The following is a 21,761-nucleotide window of genomic DNA, read 5'->3' on the forward strand; positions in this document are numbered from 1 at the left end:
ATTTGGTTATGATATACAGTCAGTTACTATTTACCACAAGGAGAATTTTGGACCAAATCATATATAAAGATTAAGTAAGCAAAACTATATATATACTCTCTTTATATAAGTTATTACAATAAATGTATTTAAAGGTAAACTTGTAAATATATATATATGTATAGATATATATATATATATGTATCTACTTTTGTGAGGATGAATTGGTCTAATTATGATTGAGGATATCCAAGAACAAATGTATGACTGAAATGAAATGGTTTTATCTTTTGAATAAGATTTTAGTACTCTCTCCTGAGGTATGATCTACAGATTCGAAATGCAAGACAGAGAATCTGTAGAGTTTATATTTAATAAAAGATTTATATCTTATTGAATTTGTTCATCACTTTATTTATTGTTTACTCGACAAATATATTAAAACTTAGCCTAAAATAACTGTTTTAGAATTTTAATTCAATGACTGAAATACTAATTACGAATGAAAATTATATACTTAAATTGTATATTGAATGTATTTTATTTAATATTTAAGACATTGAGATATTTTGAGTAGTTTTTAGTTGACACACTAACATAACGGTTGTGCAGGGAAAGTGGTCTTGGAAAGTTTTCCAGGGCAGTTTCTTGTAAACACTGACTCAAAACTAGCAATACAGATAAGAGGCAAATATACCATTCCATTATACTCTAGAAAAAACAGGAACATTTGGCACAGAAATAGGGAGTAGGAATAACCCCAACAAAAAATGGGAAACAATGAACAAAAAGGAGTCTTTCCCCTGTTTCTACCCACATTTTTTCACTGATATTTTCATATCACTGACCAGCAGAGCCGTTGTATAAGTAGGACCTGTAATAATATTACTGCATGGTTTTAAGAGTAATTTTAAGGGGAAAGAACATATTTTAATAAGCCTTTTGAAAGCTGACTATTTACTCCTTAAGAAAATTACCTGATTCCAAGTAGGGAGTACATTCTAATCAGATCCTTGCTTGTAACCTTTTCATAGGAAGTGAAGTTGTTTTCCCCACACATCCTTGCCCCCAGCTTAGACGAAATTCAGTAAAAGCCCCACTGAGTTTTTTTATGCAGCCCCTTTGAAGAAAATCACAGACAATTGCCTTTTAAGTTATTAGCTGCAACTGTCAAAGGTACAGAAGATGGAGTGCCTTCTACTGTAACTAGAGGCCCCTCTTCTGCAATTCACTGTTTTCAGTTAAGCAAGATGCTCAAGAATGGTAAAGGTATACAAACAGAAAACATTATTATATTGAAAAACCATAAGCAGTTTAGCATAGAAAGAAACAGAAGCTGCAGTTTCCTAGACTGTTACTACAATTTACTATCCTTTAATGCAAATAAAAAAACACATTTCATTTTCAGTACTGCTCAACATTTGACATGTTTTTTTTAATGTTGCTGATTTGTTCTTAACCTCCAGGATAGTTCTCATGTCTCCATCCTCCCTCACCCTAGATCCTCTGCTGGCCTCCAATACTAGTTAAAAGAGCTATGCACAAAGTGAGGGATTGTAGCAGTGAAACACTTATGGATATTTGCACACACACAATACCATGCAAGCTACAAATATCTAAAGCCTCACCATGATATTATGGGCAGTTTAAGAAACTGTCATGCACATGCATACACACAAATATTTTGTAGTGAAAACAAGATTTCTTTGCAACATAACCTAATAATAATGGGTTGGATTATACAAGTGTTCAGTGAAACCATTTCTGTATAGCAGGGAATAACCATAGCATTTGCTAATGTTAGTACCCATTGTAACTCTGACAACTTTAAAAGCATGAAGGTTGTGTAAAAGCAATGTAAAGGTTTGAATGTGTATTTCCCTAATGCTATGTATCAGTAGTAACATACATATTCCATACCCATAATGCCTTCTAGACCAAGTAGTTAATATTGCAATGTTGCTCTCCACTTATAGGATATCATAACATGGGCAATGGTAATGTAGAAGAGGCTGAGCATGATATTTGCCCACGCAAAATCCTTAGAGGACAAATTGAAATTTGAGTTATATAATGTGTTCACTGACATATGCAAAAAGAAAGTGAACCATGGTATGAGGTTACACAACCAAGTAGCCTGCTTACTTACAGTTTGTATCCAATTTTTGAGCTGACAGTTTGGTTACATACTGTGGGTGATGCGTTTGCCAAGGCACCATTGGCTATGGCAATTCTAGTGCTTGAATGTTATTCATATTTAAACCAACATAAAACTGCTGTGGTTTGGCATTTTCAATTCTTCAGAAGGTGGGAATTGTCTGTGAACGCTGCTAAATCTCTCCTGAGCATCACCCAGAGGGAAGCTGGGAAAGCCTACATGCACACAGATTAGAAGGAACATTGACTCACAAGGCCACTGATAAGCATGTCCAAGGACAAGAAAGCTCTCTGCAACTTGCATTAAAATGGAACTGCTTACTCTGAGGAGAAAAAGAACAGCAATTTTAAGTCACAGAAGAAAAATAAATATGCATTTTCTGCTGCTGTTGGTTCTAATTTTCATTACAGAAATTAAGAGTTAGGGTTATGAAACTTGCATATGTTGAAATTGTTAAACTTTGCTAAGATTTTGATATGCAAATACAACAAATAAACTGCTGTGTTATCAAAAGGTGAAATCAAGGGGAAAAGGAAAATGCATATTTAAAATTGACAATTGTGAAAGAGACCAAATTAAAATTAAGCCAGGACTGAACTCTGACATCTGGTATTCTGATCAATTCAGCAGCACCCCAGAAAAACAACAGAACTGATATGACTTGCTTTCTCAGGGAATTGGATTCTGTTTGAAGCAGAGACATAAAGATAAGGACCATCTCTGAAACTAGGTTACTGGAAAGCCGAACTTGCCATCAAGGTGTCATTTCTATGGGCTGAATCTGTGAGAAGTGGGCTTAATCTCTTCAAAATAATAGGTATTCAGCTTAACTAGTGGATCTGTGTTCTCTAATCTGCGATTTCAATCTCCCAGGTCTTCTTGGAGGAAGGACAAGATAAATGGAAACACAAAGTGCTTATCTAAAATCTACCAGACCCGGAAACTGTTCCAAAAGGGACAGGAATTAGAGTCATAATACCCCAAGTGCTTCAAACTACAAAAGAATGTACCACTGGCAGGTTGGAGTCATAAATACATATAACCCTGAACTAATAGCTAAAGAACTAACAACATCAGATTCTCTGCAATTGACTATAATATTTTGTATTAGTAAAGAAAAAAAGCCTTTTAAATGTTTCATTGGGATTCACTATTGTGCTGATAATTGTTGAACAGCATGTCCCAGAGAGATCCTTTCTTTTGTAAAATGTTACACATCAGCTTTTCTATTATGTGGTATAACAATGAAACTTGTGTGAGGACATTTTCATCATCACATAGAAACAGTGCACACGAGTGAGATATATATATATGCCCTAGCTTTCACAGTGATAAGCCTGTTACTTTGAGATGGGAAAATAATTTGTATGTAAATGTAGAAGTGAGTTCAATGTAAAAATCTGTAAGTGAGTAACCATTTACGGGGTAATTCATAGAATTCAGCGCACAAGTGGCATACGCGGCTGGTGCACAGTGTGCGCGTGCAGCAGGCTGCGCCAGCCGCGTGCGCCAAAACCCATTTCAGCGCACAGCGTATTCATGGATTTTAACATCCCTAAGCAGCCGTGGTGCAGAGTGGCGCAGCGACCCAGTTACGCCCCCAACCCAGCCCCATGCGCCATGAACAGCGCACAAATTCAGTACATGGTGCACAGGCCAGTGGACCAGCACACAGCCCCCAACCATGAAAACGTGCGTAAAACTCCCCACGCACCCCGCGGAATACATGTACCCCGCTCGCGCTAGGCCAATCACATGTAAAACTCCCTGCGCACCCCTGGAAATACACATACCCTGCTAATTCGCGGGAAGTTTCACATGCGGTAGGCCCTGTGCGAGTGGGGTACGTGTATTTCTTGGGTTCGTGGGGAGTTTCACACGCGGTAGGCCCTGTGCGAGCAGGGTACGTGTATTTCTGGGGTTTGCAGGGAGTTTCACACGCGGTAGGACCTGTGCGAGCAGGGTACGTGTATTTCTGGGGTTCTCGGGGAGTTTCATACGTGGTATGACCTGTGCGAACGGGGTACGTGTATTTCTGGGGTTCACGGGGACTTTCACATGTGGTTGGCTCTGTGCGAGTGGGGTTCGTGTATTACTGGGGTTCGCGGGAAGTTTCACACGCGATAGGCCCTGTGAGAGTGGGGTACGCGTATTATTGGGGTTCGTGGAAAGTTTCACACGCGATAGGCCCTGTGGGAGTGGGGTATGTGCATAACTGGGGTTTGTGGGAATTTTCACACACGATAGGCCCTGTGCGAGTGGGGTACATGTATTACTTGGGTTCGCAGGAAGTTTCACACGCGATAGGCCCTGTGCGAGTGGGGTACATGCATAACTGGGGTTCGCAGGAATTTTCACACGCGATTGGCCCTGTGTGAGTGGGGTACGTGTATAATTGGGGTTCGTGGGAGGTTTCACACGCGATTGGAGTGGGGTACGTGTATTTCGGGGGTTCGCGAGTAGTTTCACATGCGATAGGCCCTGTGCGAGTGGGGTATGCGTCTTACTGGGTTTCGCGGGAAGTTGCATACGCGATTTTGCTGTCAGAGCAGGGTACATGTATTTCGAGGGTGCACGGGGAGTCCTACACGTGAATTGGCAGTGTGGGTCCTCCCAGGTGTGCCCTCTACCCTCTCCACGGCCCCTGCAGGCAGTCCACACCACAGGGGACTACCCTGCACCCCTGGTCATGTCCCACAGGCAGCCCATCCACCATGGACATGCCCCCCAGCCAAGCCACATGTCACCTTGCACTAGTGATCACCAACTCCTCTCCCCCAGCACCCCCACCCCCCCAACATTGACGGGCACCTGCCAGCAGGCCCCCACTCATGCCCCCCAGCACTCCCACCCCCCAGCAGTGAGGGGCACCTGCCAGCAGGCCCCCACTCATGTCCCCCAGCACCCCCACCCCCCAGCAGTGAGGGGCACCTGCCAGCAGGCCCCCACTCATTTCCTCCAGCACCCCCACCCCCCAGCAGTGAGGGGCACCTGCCAGCAGGCCCCCACTCATGTCCCCCAGCACCCCCACCCCCCAGCAGTGAGGGGCACCTGCCAGCAGGCCCCCACTCATGTCCTCCAGCACCCCCACCCCCCAGCAGTGAGAGGCACCTGCCAGCAGGCCCACCTCATGTCCCTCAGCACCCCCATTCCCAGCAGTGAGGGGCACCTGCCAGCAGGCCCCCACTCATGTCCCACTCATTTCCCCCAGCACCCCCACCCCCCAGCAATCAGGGGCACCTGCCAGCAGGCCCCCACTCATGTCCCACACCACCCCCACTCCCCAGCAGAGAGGAGCACCTGCCAGGAGGCCCCCACTCATGTCCCACTCATGTCCCCCAGCACCCCCACCCCCCAGCAGTGAGGGGCACCTGCCAGCAGGCCCACCTCATGTCCCTCAGCACCCCCATTCCCAGCAGTGAGGGGCACCTGCCAGCAGGCCCCCACTCATGTCCCACTCATTTCCCCCAGCACCCCCACCCCCCAGCAATCAGGGGCACCTGCCAGCAGGCCCCCACTCATGTCCCACACCACCCCCACTCCCCAGCAGAGAGGAGCACCTGCCAGCAGGCCCCCACTCATGTCCCCCAGCACCCCCACCCCCCAGCAGTTAGGGGCACCTGCCAGCAGGCCCCCACTCATGTCCCCCAGCACCCCCACCCCCCAGCAGTGATGGGGCACCTGCCAGCAGGCCCCCACTCATTTCCCAATCATGTCACCCAGCACACCCACCCCCCAGCAGTGAGGGGCACCTGCCAGCAGGCCCCCACTCATGTCCCACTCATGTCCCCCAGCACCCCCACCCCCCAGCAGTGAGGGGCACCTGCCAGCAGGCCCCCACTCATGTCCCCCAGCACCCCCACCCCCCAGCAGTGATGGGGCACCTGCCAGCAGGCCCCCACTCATTTCCCAATCATGTCACCCAGCACACCCACCCCCCACCATTGACGGGCACCTGCCAGCAGGCCCCCACTCATGTCCCCCAGCACCCCCACCCCCCAGCAGTGAGGGGCACCTGCCAGCAGGCCCCCACTCATGTCCCACTCATGTCCCCCAGCACCCCCACCCCCCAGCAGTGAGGGGCACCTGCCAGCAGGCCCCCACTCATGTCCCTCTCATGTCCCCCAGCACCCCCACCCCCCAGTAGTGAGGGGCACCTGCCAGCAGGCCCCCACTCATGTCCCCCAGCACCCTCACCCCCCAGCAGTGAGGGGCACCTGCCAGCAGGCCCCCACTCATGTCCCCCAGGACCCCCACCCCCCAGCAGTGAGGGGCACCTGCCAGCAGGCCCCCACTCATGTCCTCCAGCACCCCCACCGCCCAGCAGTGAGGGGCACCTGCCAGCAGGCCCCCACTCATGTCCCACTCATGTCCCCCAGCACTCCCACCCCCCAGCAGTGAGAGGCACCTGCCAGCAGGCCCCCACTCATGTCCCTCAGCACCCCCATTCCCAGCAGTGAGGGGCACCTGGCCCCCACTCATGTCCCACTCATGTCCCCCAGCACACCCACCCCCAGCAGTGAGGGGCACCTGCCAGCAGGCCCCCACTCATGTCCCCCAGAACCCCCACCCCCCAGCAGTGAGGGGCACCTGCCAGCAGGCCCCCACTCATGTCCCACTCATGTCCCCCAGCACCCCCCCCCAGCAGTGAGGGGCACCTGCCAGCAGGCCCCCACTCATGTCCCTCTCATGTCCCCCAGCACCCCCACCCCCCAGCAGTGAGGGGCACCTGCCAGCAGGCCCCCACTCATGTCCCCCAGCACCCCCACCCCCCAGCAGTGAGGGGCACCTGCCAGCAGGCCCCCACTCATGTCCCCCAGCACCCCCACCCCCCAGCAGTGAGGGGCACCTGCCAGCAGGCCCCCACTCATGTCCCCCACCACTCCCACCCCCCAGCAGTGAGGGGCACCTGCCAGCAGGCCCCGACTCGTGTCCCCTCCCACATGAAGTAAAGATGCACAATCATGGCCCACTTCTACACCAAAATACCACACCACGCCACCCCATTCTTGAGACGCAATGATTTCCCAATCCACACCACACTGACATGTCTATCTCAAGACACAAACCAAAAATCAACTATGTACATCAACACATGTCCGTCACACACACAGATTGGTTGTCATTGATTGTGTAAACCAACATTTTCACATGCATCAACTCAATGAGCGAATCCCACACATGGAACTAAAATATGAAAATGTATTATGTACAAAAATAAAGCAATGAAATGAAAGCATAACAAAATAGCAAACATGAAATGAAAACCATGTGCAAAAGATGAGTAAATGAAAAGTATAACCAATTCAAAGTAATCCTAAAGAAAAATAGTCAAAACTCTCCCTCCACCAACGCAAATCCAAAGGAAACGTGAAAAGAAAAATCCATTGATCCATGGTTAAATCAAAAGGAAAAGTTCAAAATAATCCATTGTCCAACTATGTACAATCCATTGTCAATGGTCCATGAGCCCAACGAAAGAAATTAAACCTACCTAAGAAACTACCTAATAAAAAAACTATATACAAAAGTGTGTGGCATAGTCCATTCACCACAAATCAAAGGAAAAGGAAAAGGAAACCTAACTCTAAAAGCTATTTACAATGGCAGCGGGCTAGTCCAACTGCTCACTTTTGGATGTCCCGGACCAGGGCATCATCGAACGCCCGCTCAATGTCCTGAAGGCGGTCCTCTTCCATGGCCCGAGAGTTTGCAGGGACAACGACATGTTCACCTCCAACTCCATGCGAATTGCCTCGAGGCACTTGGCCCGCCTCAGGGCCCTCTGCATGGAGTTATCCGCCTTGACCATTGTGAGCCGTGCCTCTTCCGCCCGCTGCCGCTCCACAACTATGGCGTGGCCCAACCACTGCCACATGGAAGACACTTGAAATCCTGGGTCCTCCTGCCCTATGGCCGATGCCTGCCCCTCCGATGTTGAAGGCCCCGAGCCATCATTGCTCCCACCATGTTGCTGCTGCTGTACCTGTGCCTGCACCCTAGCTCTTGCTGCCTGCACGTCCTCCTCCGGCTGGGGTGCAGTTGTCGTGGTGGCCACCCCTGCTGGACGTCCGACTCCCGACTGTGGCAGGGATGTGTCCTCCACCACCCTGGCCGCTGGGTCAGAGGCAGCTCCAAAGGGTACCCAGGTGATACATGGGTGGGAAGATGGCATGGAGGACGACTGGCGCGTAGGGGGTTCAGGTGAGGAGGGGGTCGCAAGAAGGTCCAGCACACAGAGGAATCCAGCACCGGTGACCCTTCCCAGTAGGTCAACGTGGTCAAAGAGGCATGCAAGACGATGTGCAGTCTCTCCACAAAAAGACTGCAGGTCACCTCGCATGCCCCGTTGACGCAAAGCTATACCAGCCAGGACAGGCTCAACACGGTCCCGGATAGCCATGTCCGCAGGGAGAGGAAGGCCAATTGTTGTGCGCTCATCCCCTCCCTGAAAACGGGTCTCGACGTAGGCATCCCTGCTGGTGCCAGATGATGCAGTGACAGGATCAGGGACAGGATTACACACAGGCACCTCTGCGGCGGCCTGTGCTGCCTCCTGTCCCTGCCCCTGCACCGCACCACTAGCACCAGTGGAATCCCCACCTCCAGACCCTGTGTGTGTCCCTTCCGCGGCCTCCTCCTCCACCAACCCCCACACCAACCTGGATGACTCCGTGCCATCTTCCTCCGGCTGACCCTGTGGGGTCCACCTCCGACCTCTGCCTCTTGGACCTACCCTCGGCATCTGTGGCCTGGGACGCGGCACCAGACTCCTCACTCCCTGACGAGATGACAATCTGGGAGGGGAGCCGGGCCTTGCGTCTCCGGCTGGTGGTGCGATCCCTGCCGCTGTGCTCCACAGCACCCTCTCCGCCCTCTTCATCAGTTGACGCTGCAGACAGGGAGTGATAAAACACAGGCATCAGAGCACTGTACAATGGACTGATACACACATGACAGTTGTGCATGAGTGGCAGTGTCATACTTCAGACATAGCATCACACTCCCCAACACACATGTCATTTGTACTCACACACATGAGCAATTCCACAGCAATATTGCACCAGCCAGCACCATCCATACACATACAATAGCATGAGCATCCGAAGGTGAGCCTTACATCACATGAAACACGGGGAGTGCACAACACATGCACACACGCCACCACACTTACATGCATGTGTACATGTCCACCAACATGTCACATCTGGCATTCAGCTTTTCTACATGTCAGTGTCATATGCATCCAAGTTGCATCACAGTTGAACACTTGTCAAATACACACACACATGCACATGTACACAGTGCAAATACATTCAGCAGGAACCACCATCCATGTGTGACACCACAACCATGCCAACGTACATACACAGAAATTCAAACATGTGTGCTCCCACACCTGCATTTGCCCAGCATGCTTACCAACACGCACACCATCGATGTGTCTCATACCTGAGAGGACTCACATGTGGCAGCCTCACGCCCATGTTCATACACATCCCTACATGGCCCTACAAAAACACATGTGCAACCTGCACACTACTGGCACACCACGACACGCACAGCATCCAATCAGTATGCATGTACACTTACCGCTCGACTCCAGACGGGTCTGCCTCTCAAGGTCCTGGACGTGGAGCGCTGGGCATATGCGTTCCAGGACCTACATTTGGTTGTCGGACAGGTGGCCCTGGCGCCCCTTGGCATTCACTGCATTCGAGAGGCGCCAGGCTTTGTTGAGGGTCCTGGACCTGAAGTCCTCCCAGCGCTTCTTGACATGTTGTAAGTCGCGGATTGCCACCCCCTCCGCTTTGATGGCAGTCACGATGCCCATCCAGATCCTGGTCCGTCCTTCATAGTCGGCGCGCAAACTTACAAAGAGGGCATCATACTGCCCCAGGACTTGCTCCACCAGGACACCAACTTCCCTGGCACTGAAGCTGGTGGCCCTCTGCCTCTCTGGCTGGGGGTTGCCAGTGGTGCCAGATGGTGTGTGCCCGACATGGCAACCCCAGAGGCAGGAGTGGGTGGGCAACTGGGTCCTGGGGCTGGGCTTTGGAGCGATGGTATCCCAGTCGGGAGTCTTCGGTTCCAGCAGGGGTGGTCACAGCAACTGCACCCCTGGCTGACGTGCAGGCAGCAAATAGCAGGGCATGTGGGCAGCAGGCAGTCAGGCAGTTGCAGATGGCAGGTGGGAGCGTGCTCAGGGCTCTGGGGGGCAGTAATTCAGCCTTCTGGGCAGGAGCGTGGTCTTCCGTGTGTTTTCGCGTGGCCAGCTTGATACGGAGTGATTTGGCACGTGAAAAAATTGCACGTCAGCGTGTAATTCGAGGAAAGGCCCTTAGCGCGTAAGCGCGTCTGTGACATTACGTGCGCTGGGGCGTTACCCTCGTGACGTGGGCATAGTAGATCAGCGCACATGAAAAAACTGCACGTCCACATGTGAATGCATGTAATCTGAGGAAAGGGCCTACGCGTGTAAGTGACGTGACGCGCATGGGCGTTTCCCTCAGCACGGGTTAAAGGTGAGCTGGGCCAGCAGTTCGCTGTACGTGCCTTTCGTGGAGACCGACGTGTGTTGCTGCTTCGTGTTGTTTCGTGCGCCATCACAACTTCACAGCTATCAAGGACGTATCTCTTCTTTTGGCAGGGGTATTGGCTACGTGTGTTTTTCTGCATCGCGCTAGTCAGACGGTGAGTCGTGCACGCTATTTTTTCCACTGCGGGTGCCCCTGTGTATCGCACCCGTTTAGGAGGTCATAGTAGCCTGTGTGTCCCACGCGTATGCGTTTTTCGTGTTACTGGGTGCCACTGCGTACTGCGGGAGGTTGATTCCATGCAGGTAGGCTGCAGGGTTACATGCACAGTTTTACTGCAGTTTTGGGGTGCCTGAGCGTTGCGTGACCCGTCACTACATCACCGGGGTCACATACAGCCTTGCAGGTGCAGGGGGGCTGTTAACATCTTGCATCCCACCCCTTCACCCCAATTGCCCAGGTCAATTGTGGTGTACACCTCCCATTGGCACTACTCCATCTGTGCCGGTACTACTACATCTGTGCCATGGTTGGGAGGGCACCAAAAGTGAGGGGCGCCTCAGCTGGGCATCCTCCTCGTGGCGGGCGTGGTCGAGGACATGGCCGGGGTGACCAGGGAGTAGGGGGACTCCAGGGTGTCCAGGGTGGCCGCAGAGGGGGAAGAGGCAGGGGTGCGCCACTTGAGCACGATGTTGTGCCATGTGTCGGTGCAGTCATGCCACCACCCCCTGTGGTTCCAGGAGAAGCAGCTTCTGCATCAGGCACTGGCGCCCGTGTGACCCGGCAGTTCGTTTCATCGACTGCCATGGGCCCAAGGGTAGTGGTAGCTGCAGGTGCAGCTGTGGACACCACCACCCAGGCTCAGGGTCTGCCAGCGCAGGCTGCGTTGGCACTTGAAGAGCCCTTGGAAGATTTCCAACAGGCAATGAGGGAAACCGTAGGGGCACGCAGGGCTGCCCTGACCAAAACACATGTCCCTGGGTCAGTTATGTCATCTGCTGCTCCGAACAGCCGGGTTTTGGGAAGTGCAGGGGCAGATGCACCCAACAACACCCTGGTTCTGAGTCTGCCAACCAGGACAGTTGCTGTCAATGACCCTGCCACAGCGGATGTTGCTGCGCAGGGTCCATTAGAGGGCACCCAGCTGCCACTGACACAAGTCAGGCCTTTGGTCATCCCTCCACCTGCCACTCCCTTGGCTCAATTCACCGAACCCATTGGCCATACTGATCAGGGCGGCATTAGCCAGCCAGGGTCTGCGCCACAATCTAAGAGGAGGAAGGTTGCACCTGCAGCACAGGCTGGGACCCCACACACAGCCACAACCTCCTGCACATCGAGGAAGAAGCCTTTCTGCAAACAGGAACTGGACTTCCTCATGGACTACGTGCGGGACCACAGCCGTCACACAGCCGTGACATGCTAGTGGGTGCTAATTGTCAGACTACGGCTGCCCACCGTGATACCCAGTGGAAGCAAGTTGCGGAACATGTGAGTGCATTCGGCCATGAGGTGCGCACGGCGCAAGAGTGCAAAAAGCGTTGGAATGATCTCAAACGCAGCGCTAAGGCTAAGCGTGCCTCAAATTACAACTTGACTCTGGTGACGGCAGTGGGCCTGCACCAGAGAAGTAAGACCTCACTCCGCACGAGTCACTCGTTGCGGAGTTCATACCATCAGAATCGGTCGAAGGAGCGGGAGAGATGCCGGACTTTGATGCCCAGTCCAGTGAGTGTTGATGCGTGTTTGTCGAGGACGTGTGTGTTTTACTTGTGTGATGTGTTGTGCATGACTGCCACTACATGTCATGTGTACATGGTTCTGATGTGCAAGTAATGCAATGCTTCCCTGATGCATGTCTACTCTGCTGGATGGTGGACATGTGGAGCAGATGGGGACTGTCCGCATCACCACTATTGCACCCTACTCACATGCTGGTTACCAGTATGCCCCTCCGGTCCATGTTCCAGCTCACTGGCACTTCTGCATTTAGCGTGGGGTGACCTTCCGCATAGCCCAGGAACTATGCATAGCATGACTGACGTACATGTGTCCTCTGTCTGCAACCCGGTACTCAATGTAGGCATGCTGCCTTGCCCCTCAACCCCCCGCTCTGCACCCCAATTCCACCTTAGCACTGGTCTGCTACAATATTGCCATTGGGTACTTACCCGTTCATGCCTCCTGTGTACATGCTAACATCCAGGTGCCAATCTGCCAGACATATGCTGTGTGGTACATCCTTAGTACTTGATGCAGGGTGTCCCACTTGGACTGTGCAGAGGTCAGATGCCCCACAGGGACATGAGTGCCCATTCATGCTCCATGTGCATTCCATGCATGCCCCTATGTGTCCATGACTGGACGATCACTGTAATACAAGTCCTGGATGACCTACAGTGCATGGCATTTCATCTGCCTTCCCATGTCAACTGTGGCTCAGTACTGCGTTGCACACATGTTTAGGGTCTGACAATCTGTGTGGTCACAGGCCTCAGCCTGTTTAATGGCCAATGACTCTGTCCAACTGGTGTAGTGTCTTCTTCACACGTGGGTGTACTCCAGAGGTTTCATCATGTGTCCTGCTTACTGTCCCATCATCATTTGCTGTGTTGTCACTTGACTCACATGATACTGTTGATGCTAATCAACACTGTCTGTCAATACACAGGTCTATGGTCAGCCTTTTGATACCATGCTAGGCATCCCTGCTTTTGCACTTGGGGGTAGGGGTGGTTTTCTTGTAGACATGCTACCCATTGAATGCACATTGCACGTGATGCCTGAAGTTGACCTTGCACTGCCTTCACTTTTTCTGACACACACCATAAAGTCCTTGTACATGTAGATAGTGAGTAACATACATATTTGCTGCACTACATAGACCCACTTCAGTGCACATTTCCACCTTTCCACAGGTCTAATCACAGAAGCAATTTCAGGTTGACCCAGCATGCATGCCAGGTTCTATTTTGTGTGTCACATGTCTGCCTGATGTGTTTGGTGTCGGTGTGTATGTGTTGTGCGCTTCTAACATGTGTAGTTACCTTTTTTCTCTCTATTTTTCAGATGATGACGCAATGGAGCCGGAGGATGGTGTTGTCATGCCAGGCTCAGGGTTGTTATCACTACATCAACCGAGCACAAGTGGGGGTCGTGGGATGGTAGGCCACGAAAACCCCCAAGTGCTCCAGTCCATCTTGTCTCTGGCTGCCTATGAGTCCAGCCCTGATGAACACTCTGACGACCATGTCGAGTTGGATGAGCATCAGGTCCATATGTCAGGGGTGAGTGATTCTGACTTGGACACTCCTCTGTCCGAGACACTTGCACTGAGGGGTCAGACAGTCTTGGAACCTCCGCCCGTGGTGGATTGGGACACAGCGTCACCCTCCACACCAGTCACTGATGTGCCTGGGACATCATGTCGACGGGGGCATGTAGTCTTGCAGCCGTGGGCGGTGCCAACACAACGAGGACATCCGGTCCTTGGGTCCCGCAGGGGTCAAGCCCAGCAATGTGGTCGCCGCGCGCAACCGCTTTGTAATGAGTGGGAGCAAGACATGACTGCCAATTCTGAACGCCAGGGGGCAGCAATGGAGAACATCGCTGAGAGCATGGAGCGTGTGGCCCGATCCGTGCTCCCCCCTGCTAGGCAGGTGTTTCTCCAGCAGCAGGCGGCACGGTCCACGAACCGCTCGCTCAGGCTGGGCATGGAGGCCTCAGACAGGGCACGCCAGGCAGAAATGTCGACTCTGCGTCAAGCAATTGCTGCTCACGCAGAGGCACACATGGAGGCCCTGAGGGAGGAGTATGCTTCCCTCAGATCCACTCTGGGTGTCCTTCTGATGTCCCAGAGGGAGCGGACAGAGGAATAGGTTTGCACAGCTTGAGCGTACCATCTCGGCTGAGCTACATGCTTGCCGGGAGGTGCAGCGGTTGGTTGTCCAGCCAGGCCTTGCAGGAGGAACTCTGTGTTACACGTGCTATCTTGCAAGAGGAAGCACGTGTATCACGGGAGGTTCTGCATGCAGACCTACGTTTCATCGCCACACAGAACCAAGCTCACCTGTCCGGCAGACTTGCTGCCGACGAGGGGCAAGCTGCGGCTAGGCGTGGTCATGCTCCTGTGCCACGTCCTCCTTTCCAGGAAGAGCCAGACTCGGACGACAATCTATCTCCCACATAGGTCGGGCTGTGCAGACGTTGAGCCCATGGAGTTTTTTTTTCCTCAGCATCATCGCATGTGGGTGTTGAGCAGCACCCTGTACTTACCCCCCACCCCCTCTGGGTACCTCCCTTCCCTGGGTCTTATGTGGCCATTTTTGATTTTTCTTTTAGTTTAGTTAGTTAAGTTTCTGTTTGATAGTTAGTTTAAATAGGTAATGTAGGTTTTTCATAGTTAGTGTAATTAGTTAATATAGTTCAAAATTGCTTGTCTATTGTGCTTTCATGTGATGGTGTGGTGCTTTGTGGCTTTTGAAAGCATCCACTGTCTGTTCCAGCTGGGCACTTCAAGCTTGTCTTGTGTATGTGTTTGCTGCTTGGGGTCCTTGACTCACATATGCCACTCCTGCTTCCCTTATCCATGGGCTCGCAAGGATGGTTCGGTGTAACAGCCTATTACACAAGGGCTTTGGACTGTCATAAATGTGGCATGTCTGCTGCTGTGGAACTTGTGTTAACACCCCTAGTGGGGATGATTGGGGTGTAATTGACCACTGTTTTTCTTTTGCTAGATGGGGTGTTTCATGATTCATGTGTACATTCATTGCTATGCATTGTGTAGCATGTTTCTTATCTTTACTGTACATGTGCTTGTTGCAATTCATGCTGTAGATAGTGTGTTCCACATTTTGGCTGTGAAAGACGGACTGATGGTGTGATTTCTGATGGACATCTCTGACATGGTGCAGTCATGAATGCCTGAAGAGACACACACAGATGAATCTAAAGCATTAATCATGTGTTTCATGGCCTTTCTGCAGGGGTATGAGCCTTCAGACCACCTTTGCCAGCAGACATGGGCCATTGACGTCTGGAATCTGGACACGTTTGGTGGTGCTGACATGCGCATGTGTGCGCAAGCAGAGGCACAGGGATTGCGATCATACATCTGAAAACTGCTGACGTGTTTCAAGGGACTCCAGGCAAGGTGAGCAGCACAGGGGGGTCACAACACAGCAAACCTTCCACCAAGCCAGTTGCACATGCATGCTTACTAGCAGCACTGACGGTGAGCTTGGACAAATATTGGTGTTGAAGCGCACAATACAGCTCAGATGTGTTATTGGACTGATGGCTAGTTGATGGGTAAGTTGTCTGGGGCACCTGCAGTGGCAGTGGCACATACCCTCCGGTCCACCATGGGCCATTGAGGCACTTGTATTAGCCATGTAGCGTTCCGAGACATGGAAAGAAGCAGCTCACAGGGACAGACAGCAAGTGACAGACTCGGGTGCAGTGCATTTCATTTCCAAGTACAATTAGAAACATGCACTGCCTACTTTATTTTGGTCATGGTGGTACACGACTTGTTCTGAAGTCATACCTTGCTATATGCGTCTGTCTACTTACCCAGGGAACATTGCATGTTGTGTGAATCGTGACACATTGGTGTTCCATTTGCCACGCACCCAGCGGCGCCTGACTTACTGCATTGACTGTGTATGAACCATCACAGGGGTAATGTTACGTATGGGTATGAAGCATCCACACAAGATTGTCTGTTTGTAGAGTAGTTTGTTACTTTGGGGCATATTTGGTGGTGTGTTTGTGTGTTTTGGGCACACACAGATTATTAACTGTGGCTCTCTTTGCAGCATTGAACTGCTCCTGTTACTGGACCTGAGAGTGCGCAGGCAGGAGGCCAGCACTCACCCCAGAGATAAGTTTTTCTTTGTCTTCCATTTGAGTAATTTGCTGCTATGTGCATGATGAACAAGTTTGGTCTAATTGTGTATGTGTGAATGTGGGTACTAGATTTTTGTGCATTCCCTACTTTCCCTTGTCAATCCTACTCCCTTCTCCTGACCCTCATTCCGGTTATCCAGTATGCCAATGCCTGTCCCGACTGCATATCCCTGACCCTCCTTCCCCACCAGGATCTCAGAGGCATGTGTGAGTTTGACCTTGCAAGCACCCAGACCACGGTGGGGGTGGTTGGTTCGTGCCACTCCTGCACCTGTACACAGGAGCTGTGACAGTACACATCCGTGCATGGTGCATCATTCTATGTTATGTACCACACATGGTACACATCCTGTTGTTACATTGTTTTACTGTGCTACCTTGGTTGTTAACATCATTGTGGTAGTACTTGGCCTTTGTGGCATACTGCTACTTCAAGTCATCTACTGGAGGCTGTTCTGGTTTGTTTTACTGCCTGCAGGCTATTTGCTTGGCTTCTGTGTTGGCTTGCTTTGTGTTCCCTTGGATTTGGTGCTTTTGCAAATCAGGGTGGACTCTGAGGGTGCTGGCAACTTTTTACACACAAGGTGGGAGATGGTAACAAAGGGGAAGGGTGATCCTGTGGCCAGGTGAAATTAAAGGATGAAGGCTGAATAATCCAGGTGCAGTTGTTCAGTGGGTCGTGGTGATTTGTGAGGGAAGGGGGGTGTTTTGTTGATGATATTTGCCTTGCCCTGCAGTGTGATGGGCACCCTGACATTGTAATTGTGGTATCCTATGTACATGATGTATTCTGCTGATCAATGCCTGTTCATGTGTTGTGTTTACCTTTCAGGTGTGAGGGCATAGTTCTAGTTTGACATGCTGGGGTATACACATAGTGAATGTTCACATGTGATGTGTAGAGGACACTGATGGTCACTTGAATGCGCATGCATATGTTGAGTTCATGTCCCTACTGACCCACACACTCGCACTATAATCCACTACATGTACAACCACCCTTCCATGTCCACGTTTACACTCTGTTTGCCTTCTCGTGCCCACTGTGTCCCTGCAGCACATGTTGTATGACCAATTGTGGATTCTATACATGCCTAATTTGCTTTTTGATGTAGTTTGTCGCTTAGATGTGATGCTCAGGTTGTGCATCACACACAATGGCTGTTCACTGTGCTGTGTGCTGAGCAGTGTGTTGCAGGAGGTGGACACGGCACACAGAAGCTGCAGTGTTGATTTTGCAATGCACATTGTGTATGTAGACAGGCATTCATTGTTATGTTACAACTACAACTTTTGGAATGCATTTGGGTATGACTTATTGTGGGTCGGAGGTTGTTGGTCAGTCATTTCAGGCATCATTGTCTGATGCCAATTTACATTTTTCACATGGCAATGTGTACCTTATTGGTACTGTGTTGGTGTATGGCTATTGCTTGCCATGTCATGTTGTGGTTTGGGAGGGTTTGAGTGACATACCAGTGATAGTCATGGCCTGTTTTACAGGTCTGTGTGATTCACACCTTGCATGTGTGCCTTTTGGTCACACAGAATTGCTTGTGTTTAAGTAGCTAGGGATGCACACAATGTGGCAATTCCATGGCAACAATCTCAGGGTGGTAAGGTTGTGACAGTTGACTGTCTCTTTGCCATCATCGATTGTCACCTGGTATGCGCCAGGCCTGTGTGCACTCCGCATGGTTGGGAGTTTTGGTGAAAAATGTGGCCACAAGCTGGGTCCGGGCTGCCTCGCCACGTGCCCTTTCCACTCCCATGGGCAGCGCCTGTGCCTGTGGTTGGGGATGTGGGGGCATCACCATGTCCACCGGTACGCCCTGCCGTGTTGGAACATTGTGCAGGACACATGCTGCCACAATGATCCTGCACACTACTGGGGGTGCATAGAATAGCTGCCCGCCACAGCGGTCAAGGGAGCGGAAGCGTGACTTGAGCACTCTCAATGTGCGCTCCACTATGGCCCTGGTTGCAATATGGGCCGCGTTGTATCTTACCTGGAGTGGTGTGGTGGGGTTCCGGATTGGCATCATCATGTGGTTGCTCAGAGGGTAGGCACTGTTCCCTGGAGAGGTGACAATGGTTGTGATTATTGGGGTTTGTGTATTTGTGTGTGTTTGTGACATGCATGCATGTGCACAGGCATTTGAACTCACCTAGGAGCCATGTGTCGCCATGCTGCCCAGCTTCCAGGGCCCGGCTCCGGGCGGACATTCTGTATATGAAACTGTCATGGGTGGAGCCAGGGTAGTTTGCATAGACTCAGTGGCCCTAGGTGGACGTAGGGCCACATGGGTGCAATCTATGGCACCGAGCACTTTGAGGAAGTCTGCCACCCTGTAAAAGTCCTGGACAACAGCCTGCCTTTCTGCGGGTGTTCTGGGCATGTATATGTGCCTGCGGACTGAGGGGCGTGCTGTCATGATTGCCAAGACCTGGTGTAGGCAGCGTGACTGCGTGGCCTGTGAGACCCCCCCCCACTATGGCAGTAGTCCACTGAAAAGACCCAGTGGCCAAAAAATGCAGGACATTGAGCACCTTCTCCAAGGAGCTCAATGCTTGGGAGCAGAGGGTGGGGGATGTAAGGTCATCTTCCCACTCCCTGACCAGGTCTAGGATGATACGGGGTGGAAACCTATACCTACCATAGACCTGGTCGTCAGGCATCCCAAAAAGGCTTGTCCGTGGTGAAAAAATGCGTGCCCTGGCTATTCTCCTCCTCCTGCGGTGTCCCACGATCAGTGCTGTGACAAATGGGGCATTCAACGTAGCTGTATATACGTGTTTGTTGTTTGCGCGCACTTTTATACTGTGTGCGGGGACGCTTCCATCTGCCTTCGTGTGGCGGACGCGTTGATGTCTGTGCGCGTCTTTTGCCGTGCGCGGGTTTCCCGTATTCAAATCCATGAATATGGGTTGTTCGCGTGCGTGTGGGCGTTCCGTGTAGTTCCCTGCAGTACTTCCCCAGTTACGCCTTCTTTTTCACGCGTTATTCCCCATTCCGCGTGTTACACCCACTGTTCCGCCCACTTTTGTTGTGTGCGCCGCGCTATGTGCGCTTTTTCTGTGCGTGAGCGCATGTTGTTTGATGACGTGTGTGCCCACTGCACCATGCACGAATTTGGCGCACAACCGCTTTCTCACGCTTGCGCCATCTTGCGCCTGCTTGTGCTGGGATTTTCGGCGCACGTTTGTTCCATGAATCGGCCCCTTAGTCTATTATGATAAAAATTGCATCATTTAATTCACTTATTCAATACATAGAAAGGTAGGAAAAAAAGGTTAATTGTCAACAGTTTAACAGCTCGTCAATAACTACATCAGTTTTAGGAAAAATGTCAATTTTAATATTCTCTCATAAAAATCAGGAGCCATAGTACATATAAAATGCATTATCAGACACTCTAAAATGGTTCACATATGTAACAAGACACAAAACATATAACAAATTCTAAAAAGTAAGAGACTTTTTAAACACAGCGGAACTAAGAGGTAAATTAACCGCCAAATAGTGTTAGAGTGTAAATGCGCACGCTTCAACCAACTGCCTCTACCTAGGGAGTAAAGCACACGACTCAGAATTTGTAAACAAGCGCGATAAATTAGTCAGCACCAATAACGTAAATTCATTTGTTTTAAAAAAAATGCACTTTCCTTAAAGATAGGTCTCCAAAAAAGGTATCACAATAAAATTACTAGTGAACTGCCATGACCCATTATACTGACAAGCTCTACCCGAAGGGTGAAATGCTGATTTCACAACTCTCTTGCAAACATTCATTAATTTGTTTCAGAATAAAAAGGAATAATACTTCTTGCCCAAGAAAATACGTCCAACACTTGTGGATTTTTCAACTGACAGCCAAGAGAGCACCTACACTAAGAAGTCCAGGTAATTTATTTCATCCTGAACTCCTTCTGACACTAGGTCACGTGTCCTAAGAATACTATCGAAATCATTGATTCTTTTTTATGGTTTTGTCACCAGTTACAGCTCTTCCAACAAATATATCTTCAAAACTAGAAGACCACAGACCCACTGTTTCTACTCTAAATACTATTTCCTTGACTACTCCTGAAGAAAGTCCCTACAATCATAAAGAGGACTGAAACATGTCGAGTTCCGAATTTAGAAATAATACTGAATTGACTAGTAGTATTAATATCCCACTAAAGGGGTGTCCCAATTTGAATTTAAGATTGGTTGATAAAAACATTGAGTGATCCATTAAGGATTAAAACCCTGAATGTTTAAGGATTAACAGCAAAGGTTTGAGTATAGATTGATAAACTGGTTATCTCTACTTTTTAGAATTTGTTATATGTTTTGTGTCTTGTTACATATGTGTACCATTTTAGAGTGTCTGATAATGCATTTTATATGTACTATGGCTCCTGATTTTTATGAGAGAATATTAAAATTGACATTTTTCCTAAAACTGATGTAGTTATTGATGAGCTGTTAAGCTGTTGACAATTAACCTTTTTTCCTACCTTTCTATGTATTGAATAAGTTTGTTTTTCCAAAAATCAAGGTAGGAATCCACCTCTAGCGGACATTTGGGATCTCTCCATTGTTTTTCACATCATTTAATTCACACCAGAGAGATAAATCCGGTGAGCTGATTAGTAAATGCATTTAAAAAAGTGGTCATATGTGTAGAATTTACTATTTCAGAATGTTATAATGTTTAATTCAAGAAATCTCTGAGAAGACATCACATCATATGGAAGAGGAACTGGGTGTAGAAGTTACTCCCATCAGAATGCCCCCTTCATTACTTTGTACCAATGCCTGCAGAGTTGTATGTCTACTCTGATGTCACTTTTGGAAGACTGTCCAATCACATACATTGCCCAATTAGAGTGAAGAAATTATGCACACATTTTTTGTTATATAAAAGGTCCAAGACACACTCAATAGGGAACAGACTCGCCCAATCACTCACTGACTGATGTAGAGACAGAAGGAGAATGTATAACAGCAAGAAAGAGAAGGAATACATTGCTCTCCTTTTAGACCCATTTTTGATTTTACCAGACCCTGTAGGTGAAGCCTAGTAGGAGTTAAAGTCCCAGGCCTTTTTCAGATCCCATCTTGCTGAATGATGCCCACCTGTTCCTATAGCAGGAGAAATTAACCCATCCATAAGAGGGTTCCC

Source organism: Ambystoma mexicanum, chromosome 1q (genome assembly GCF_040938575.1).
Source record: "Ambystoma mexicanum isolate Mex_15411 chromosome 1q, UKY_AmexF1_1, whole genome shotgun sequence".
NCBI lineage: Eukaryota > Metazoa > Chordata > Amphibia > Caudata > Ambystomatidae > Ambystoma > Ambystoma mexicanum.